Consider the following 9,448-nt stretch of genomic DNA (forward strand, 5'->3'; position numbering starts at 1 on the left):
TTAATTCTCAACATCTATAAATTATGTCAATTTAGTCTTGATTTTAAAATAAAAAATTAACCCTCAACATTTACACATTGTGCATTTTGGTCTCTCTTTTTTCAATTTTTCTTTTCTTTGTGACATAGAGGGTTAATTTTAAAAGAATGAGAAAAGATGAAAATTATTATCTTGGATTTATAAATTTATTTTTTATTATCTTTTTAGGTGAAAGGGTCACAATGAAAAGAAAAGCTACGAAAATACTAAATTACACGATGTGTAAATGTTGATGGTTAGATTTTTTTAGAATTAAAACTAAATTGTCACAATATGTAAATGTTGAGGGTTAAAGTTTCTATTACGCCAATTTTAAAAGTTATCACTGACCAAAAAAGACAAAATTGAATAGTCAAGTGACCATTTTATAACTTTTCATAGTTGGGAGAACAATTTTTTTTTTTTTTACTAATAGTTGGGTAAATATTTTATAACTCTTCATAGCTAAATGACCAAAAAAGAAATTTACTAATAGTAGGGTGACTAATAATGAGTTTACCCAAAACGATGGCCCAAACAGAGAAACAGGTTTATTATAACAGTACATGGAACGAGCAACAGAAGCTTCCCCAACAATCTCCCACTTGACATTTTGACAAAACTAAGTGGTAAAAACTTCCTCTGCACATATGCATCATATCCAAAAGAATGTAGCATGATATGAATAAAGCAATAACAAAGCTTTTTCATATCTCCCTCTACGAAATATGCACAATAGAGTTTCAACACAACAATTCCGAGTATTAAAACAAATTCAAAAGTAGCAAAATCCAACAATTGCCATATGCTATAAAGTTCAAATAAAAAACATCCAATCTTTATCCACAGCAGCAGCATTCAAACACACCAGCAACCAATAGCCATCATAAAGAACCAGACTCTCTTCCCCTTTTTGACAAAATGTCGAACCTCCCCCTTTCACCATGTCGAATGCTCCAAGTCTTGAAGTAGGTTAGTGAGGTGAGCTTTTCATGTGTTGAGTTGATGATCCTCCAAGTTAATGCTGTCAATTTTGGTTCTGAGCATGACCATTACCTTGCCTTTTGAGTCGCGATAACACTTTGAGTTCCACTAGCTGCTCCTATTACAGCAGAGGGTGGAATAAGCTCTCTTAGTACCAAGTCATTCAGTCGACTTAGTTTAAATAGTTTGCTTGAGATTTTGCGCTCCAAAACCATGTCTAATAGAACACCATTTTCACTTTGATATTCTTTTGAAGAATAAACAGAAGAGGGAAACGGAAGGAACTCATGGTTCAACACGGACTCAACATGTTTTACCATTTGCTCAAAGATAAAGTCTCCAAGGTTGAAACGCACCCCTTGGCCCACTATATAGAGAAGTCGAGCTAGTGGCTTATTAACAGAGGATTTATAGATTGTTGGCAGCCAATTGTGGATGGCTATCTTGTGCAACATGCAAAACTTGATTGTTAACCTCGTGGTCGATAAAGGTAAACTCTTGAGCCAAACTCACACAACTCCTCTAGTGATAACATCAATAATGTGATTGAAATCTTGAGTGATGAGTTGGTCGTGCCCCGACGTGCATGCACTGGGGCTAAGAATCAACACACAATTTAAGAATTTAAAAGTGGCTTTGTAACACCCCTATACCAGATCCGACCTTCAGGACCTGATATAAAACTATTACATTTGGTGCCAAAACGGTCTTGGCTAAACACTAGGTAACTTGAACATTTTATGACTAAATTTTAGCCTTTACAACTTATTAATATCACTATGGATGTTTGGAAACTTTGTCGGTTAACCAATTTCGCTTGGAAGTAAATAGAATAAATTTTTTATTCAAAACAAGGGGCGAGTATCGATACCAAAATCTAAGGGATTGATACTAGAGGTGCTCACGGGCCGAGACGGGCCCAAAAAAAATTTTCGGCCTGCGTCCTAGGCCCGGGCTCGGCCTGGCCCAAAATATTGGCCTGAAATTTTGTCCAGGCCCGGCCCGGGAAAAATTCCTAAGCCCGAGCCCAGCCCGGCCCATTTTTTTAATAAACACCAAAATTTTATTAATACCTATGGCCAAGGTATCGATTTCTTGGCTTGGGTACCGATACCAAATTGGCATTTTGTTTTCGAAAAACTCAATTCCAAACACCAAGTATCAATACCTGATCCTTGGTATTGATACCTTAGGTCAATTTGCTTAAAAACATTTGGAAAATTTGTTTAAAACCCCTTGCAAAGAGTTTGTACCATTTCAACACTTAAAAACCAATTCCAAAGAAGTTTAAATCGATTTAAAACAATTCTAATTTAACCACATATGCATGCATACATTTAAACTCTTAACAATTCATTTCAACTAAGACAAAAGTAGTTCATTAAAATACCAAAATAAGTTAAGTTCTTAAAAGTTTGCAATTTAGTCCCAACACTTGGAACACATTCAGTTTACCTATGTACATATAATTCTAACTCAAAATATAATACATACTCTCTTGGAACTAAAGGATGTGATGAGATGAGAAGCCCACGACCTCAACTATGACTCATCGGATGCCACTATACCTACGTGTTGAAAATAAATTCGTTATGTCTGTGAAAACTTAGTACTATAAGAAATCTTTAAACGATAAAATTTCCAAATTTGAATAACAGACCTGTATTCAACTTCTATACAATAATTTATACTTATAATTAACAATAATCATCCATTTTAATTTCAATACTTACCTTATTAGCAAAGCTACTCTTGTAGACCACAATTCTTATCCTTGCCCAATGTAAGCTTAACAGAACAAATTAGGACATACAAAATAAATATAAAATTGCACTGAAGAACATAATTAGGTCAGTGGTGCACTGAAGTGCGATAACAGAACAGTGGGCACCATAATGCTAATTTGAAAAGTGGGCACTGTAGTGTGTATTAGAACATTGGGTGCACTAATTATCCTTAATGGTATGCCATTTATATCCTAATGGTTCTTATTTCGTCTACATGGGCTGACCTTTTAAATATTCGAAACTAACATTTAATTGATGGATATAACATGGTTTTCCATATTCACAATTCATCCTTATTATCGCAAACATTAGACAATCTTGTAAATTCAATTACACATTTAATAATAGTAATTTTAGTATATAAATTAGTACTTGAACTCTTCTCATAAACTCTACATTGGTTTTACTACACATAATATTAATATTTTTAAATTCGGACTAACTATTAACATAATTTATAATTAAGATCCTAACTAAACATAAATAAATTCTTGAAGTACTTACAACAAAAGCACGGATAGTGGATTTTACTTTTCCTTAACCTTCTCATTTCCTTTTCCTTCAATTTGATCTTCTCCTTTCTTTTTTTTCTTCAATTTCAAAACAAACATATAACATTTATATGTTAAACAACATAATCAAGTAATTTTTCTATGTTATTTAATAGAAATAAACACGTATGGCATGAAAGTTTCATCATCTCTTACATTAACCCCTTGAAATTGAAAACCCAATTCTTACTTTTTCTCTCATTTATCACTTCTATGGAGACTCCTTTCTTAAAACTAAGGTACCCACTAGTCTTCTCTATTGTTTTTACTAAAGAAACACCAAAGGAAAGGAAGGTTTTGAGCTTAGATTTGATCAACATCGGTGGAAGGACTTAAATAGAATAAAAAAGAAAGTTTGGTAACCATGAAATGGAGGTGACATTTGAATTCTAAAAAGATGAAGAGTCTTTCATCTTTTCTTCACTTTTCTACACAGTTCTACAAAAATATCACATGATTTTTACTTAAAATTGTCGAATTGATAATAAGTCCTCTAGTCATCCATCTTTACACTTTAACCCCTTATCATTATGCCTATAAATATCTACTTAACCAATTACCATTTTACCCTTAATCATATTTAAAATTCCATGTATGAATCATATTTTTGCTTGGTAAAATTTCCTATTAGTCCTTCCTTGTTTTTCCATATTTTCCATGTTTTCTCATAACTTTCTAATTTCATACTTTCACTACAATAATTTCTATACTATTTTAATTTATTCAATGCTTCTATTCAAAATTTTCCTATCTAAGGAGTATTACCTAATTTCCTATCGGGTCTAAATACTTTTTAATTTCACACTCAAATTTCCTATTTTTATATTTAAAAAAATTCTCCACTAATTCTTGACTCAATCCTTCATTGTACCTAGCTTCGAGCCAAAACATGACCTTTACAAGCTTACTGCAAGTGTGACAGACTAGTTGTAATATTTATAAGTGTTACAATGGAACACTTTGAGTATTCCAAAGATCGAACCAAGGGATTGTCAAATTGATAAATGTGTTTATCAAGTTAATTGCAAGTTAAGCAATTACTAATCTAATCAAGTCAAAATTGTTTGTGCGAATTCCAAAATAAATTGTTTATAAACTAAATTTAAATTATCAATTAAAAAAACTAATCTAATTTTCTTCCTTAATGCTTTAGATAATGAAAATGATAAAATGATGGTCAATTGATCCATTACTCGCTAACTTGTAATGATGACAAGTTTCAACAAATTTGTGGATTCAAACACCACCATAAGAGAATACTTCTCAAAATGTGAAAGCATAATGTTTCGTTCTTTGATGACTTTGTTACTGGTTACATTCTCCCATCTTTTTGAGCAAGAATATTGAAAAATTCTAGCGGCTTTACCTTATTGAACTCTTCATCGTTCTTGGAATGAACCTCTCAAAATCGCTTGGAGTGAATGTACGTGTAATGACCTGATTTTCAGTGGTACCAAAAAATGTGATTTTGAAACACCACTTTCATAAATCGAGTCTGTAAATATAAAATAGGAATATTTACGAAGTTAATATGTGAATATAATAAAGAATGATCAGGTCAGGTAAAGGGTGCTACAGTATAGGCCTATTCTCGTTTCATCATTCTTGTACTTTTCTTTTCCCTTTACCCATGCATGTAATTGGGCAAGTGTCTCACTTGCTTCTTCAATTTTAAAAATTGATTCTCGGTCCGAAGAGTCATAATCTTCTTCTTCAGATTTTTTTGTTGGTTCTTTCGACAATTATTGTTCTTCCTCTTCTTGTGATAAGTCAGAATCTTAGTCGAAGGTGGAGGAGTTGTTTTCGATTTCAACAGTAGTTTCCATATATTTTGCTACATTATAGGTTTGCTCAATCTGGGCAAGAATAGCATCAATTTCTTTAATGGCGTAGTAGACGAGAGAAGTATATGAAGAGTCTCAGCCCCTATTTTGGCAACGAAACATTTCGACGAGGAGGGGTAGGCTGAGCTTTGACCTCCTGTGGTAGATCGTCAACAACTTTGATGGGTGATCTTAGGGACTTTCTGGGTTTCCTTTGTGCTGAACATTTCACCCTTGCCATGTTTTCACCAAGAAAATAGAGAAGAAAAAAATAGAGAAGCAGTAGAGATGAAGAACAATAATGGTGAGGATTAAAGACCAAAAAGGAGTCTTTTCTTTTTCTTTTTAGAAGGATGACAAGACTTTTGAGGAGTCTTGAAAAGTTTAATGCCTAACATACTTTCTTCCAAAACAGAGACATGAGATGCGACAAATTAACAATGAAGGAAAAAATTACAAAAATACCTCAAATATGGCACAGCCCAAAAGACCCTCTTATGCTTTCCAATTGACTTGCATTCAAGCTTTTTGTAAAGATATCCTCCAATTGTGAGATATATTTTAACTATATCATCTTGTTTTCAATGAGTTCCAAAATTAAAGTGATGTTGAATCTCAATATGCTTTGTGATGCCCTAACTCAATTCAATTCGCCGGATCCGAATCTCAGGTGTTACTGTACAAAACTTTTATCTTTAACGAAACAATTGACAAACTTTCTTATTGAACATATTTTTCTCATTAATTTTAAAACTAATAGTCTTATTATTTAAGAACACAGAATATATTATTACAAATTATTACTTCAGATTTAATACAATACTTAATAATATTGATGTTATTGAAAGATAGACTAAAAGGGCACAATCCTAACTACTACACGCTTCCATTGTATGCATAATAGCCCACTTCTCCACTTTCTTGGCACAGTCTTGGTGTTGTTTCTCCAGACACAGTCTTTTAGCATTCAAACCTGAAACATAGTTACACACAAATAAGTTCTTAGGAACTTAATGAGGGTAAACTCATATTTACCTTATAAAAGGATAATATACAGAATCTGATAGCCCATTTTTGCCATCTACTCTTTCTTTATCACAAGTTTACACTTTGAAGAGTACCATACCCTTCTCATACTCATCCATAAACCCAACTACTACACTCTTAATCATACACATTTTTTATCTACCGGCCTCAAACTTTCTAGGACATTCTCTAATCTCTTCTTGATCATGATTCCATACAAATACCTTTGAAGAGCAATATGTATAAGCTCTCTCTTCAAACTCAACTATTGGTTATTAGCGAATACATACAATCGCGAATTTCCATTTAAACTCAACTATCAATAGATTACCGAAGCAATCCCTATCCAGTTTATTCTCAATAACAAATCATATTGTCCGAACTTCACCTAGGATAGTTCGATGGTATTCTTTTTTATTCAATAATTCAGAGTCATTCACATTCCATAATATTTCAGAGTAAATCAGAACACAACAAAATGGTGTATAACCTTTCATGCACACAAATTCATACATTTTATTCAATAGCATCTCTTTTAGTCTCATTCAACTACAGATCAATTATATTTCGCTCATTTTCATTTTCACTATATATATGTTAAACTTATCATTTCCTAATCACAACTTATATTGTACTTACTACACGGCGGACGATCACTTTGCGCCATGTTGTTTTAGTTGAGCACGCTAGAAAGCCAATCAGAATACGCCACAAGACTTCTTATAGAATACGTTAGAAAATATCGTACTGAATGTGCCATAATGGTTTCATACAAATTATGCCATAATGATATCATATAGAATCCTGTGTTTACGATCCATTTATAAAACCATTTCATATCTTGCCAAGGGTCATAACCTTATGGTTTACGTATACATTCATGTATTGCGATCTACCATTTCAATTCAAATATATCGAAGGGTACACCATGAACATACATGTCATTTCATAGCCTTGTATCTCACGGACTCAGCCACATAGACTTACACACATTATGTATCATGACCTACCAGTTTGGTCATTAATATACTGAAGACAACACCATGAGTGTTTTCATACCTTACCGTGACTTGCCAATTTGGTTAGCAGGAATTGCCCTACTAGAGGCATCACAAAGAGGCTTAGGCATAACAATCACTTACCAAAACTCATACATATATTAGATAATTCCTTATCTTCCAATCTCGAAGCTGTACTTAAACTAATAAATATATACATCAATATCAATCTATTTTGACATAATTGCATTCATATAGTCGTGTACATATTACATTCTTACCATACTTTTCATGAATACTGATTTGTAATTTGGTCACTTTCATTTAGGTATACTTCTTATTTGAACATGTTGTTATAAAGAGTCAGTATAGAGACTCACCTGACACTCACATACAACAACTTGAACTCCAGACTCACACATTCATCAAGAAACAACAACAACTAACAGAACATATGAACACTATTAAAACTCATTTGTATACAATTTACCATCATCTCAAGTACAGACAACGCCCATGCAAAGCCTTATTTCTTCATCTTACTGTTCATGCGCCCATACAAACTTAATCTTTCAGAACTTAACATGCAGAGTTGTAATACTTACCAGAAGATAAAATAATCACCGATTAAACCAAGAATATTATTCTTTAGCTTAATGAGAGAACTACAGAGTTCCAAAAAGAATCAGATAACAGCATTTTAGAAAAAGAAAGAAGAAAACTCTCTTTCTCTAATCTCATTCACATATATATAACCCAATTTCACTTACAAGAGTTCAACATGTGTCACTTAAATTCAGAGTTTGTCTTTTATAATGACTTACAGAATCTGAGAATGTTATAAATGAAATTCTAATATTTTAAATACCTTGTTAGTCTATCCAGTTGGTTCCTAACTAGATTACATTGCAACTTAACTTGTACAGTGCTTCAGACAAGCTGGGCACAGTATACCTTTGGCGTGAACTCATATATTAAATACATTTTTACTTAGTCATTATTATACTCTAACTAACATAGAAATCTAGCATAGGGCCATCACTAACTTACATATTGATTGGAATATGCCAAAAGAAATAATTAGGTGGGTAGCACTTCGCCAAAACAGTTTATTCCACTAAACCCCACCCAAATCTCAGGCCTGCTAGATTCAGGGTGTGACATGCTTTGTGTGAGAGTGTAGCATCGGGTTCAAAAAATATTGATTGTGCTTATATTGTCACAATACACCATTAGAACGTGGGTTGGAACGTGATAGTCCTGAAGAATTTGTTTCACCCAAATGAGTTGGGTGCAGCAACTTCTGGCTGCTATATATTCGGCTGCAGCTGTTGAGAGGGAGATGAAATTTTATTTCTTGCTATGCCACGACACTAGGTTATTTCCCAAAAGAAACATCCTTCGAAGGTACTCTTTCGGTCATCAACACTACCGAACCAATCCACATCGTTATACCTAACGAGAGCCATGTTTGTATCCTTAGTGAACCAAAGCCCATAATCGATAGTGCCCTTCACATATTCAATAATTCATTTCACTACTTTAAGATGTAATTCTTTCAAGTTAACTTGGAAGTGAGCACATATACCAACACTTTGACAAATATCTAGCCTGCTAGCCGTCAAATAGAGTAAGCTTCCAATAATGCTTCGATACATTGTACTATCAATTGAGACACCCTCCTTGTTTATACCAAGCTTTTCACTTTATCCATTGGGAGCCCGAGCATTCTTGGCTTACTTTAATTTAAATTTTTTTTTTCACCATGTTAGCTGCATATTTTTCTTAATTTAAAATATACCCCAATTTAGCTATTTAACTTGTAGACCAAGAAAGTATGTGAGTTCTCCAACCATGCTCATCTTGAACTCAAAATTTCATGAGTTGAACAAACTCATTCCTTGCCTTTTCTGAATTTGAATCGAAAATAATGTTGTCAACATAAATCTGAACAAAAATCATATCCTTCACGCCTTTCTTTATGAATAGAGTTTTATCCATGCTTCCTCGAAATAACTTTGTTATACCAAATTCTTGGAGCTTGTTTTAGCCCGTATAATGCCTTTGACAGTTTGTACACATAGTCCAGATAATGTGGGTCAATAAACCCTTTAGGCTACTCGACATAAACCTCCTCATTGAGCCATCCATTCGGAAATGCACGTTTAACATCCATCTGAAACAATTTTATGTTAAGGTAGAAAGCAATAGATAATAAAAGACAGATTGATTCTAACCTTGCTACTGGAGCAAATATTTCA

Source organism: Gossypium raimondii, chromosome 6, assembly GCF_025698545.1.
Source record: "Gossypium raimondii isolate GPD5lz chromosome 6, ASM2569854v1, whole genome shotgun sequence".
Taxonomy (NCBI): domain Eukaryota; kingdom Viridiplantae; phylum Streptophyta; class Magnoliopsida; order Malvales; family Malvaceae; genus Gossypium; species Gossypium raimondii.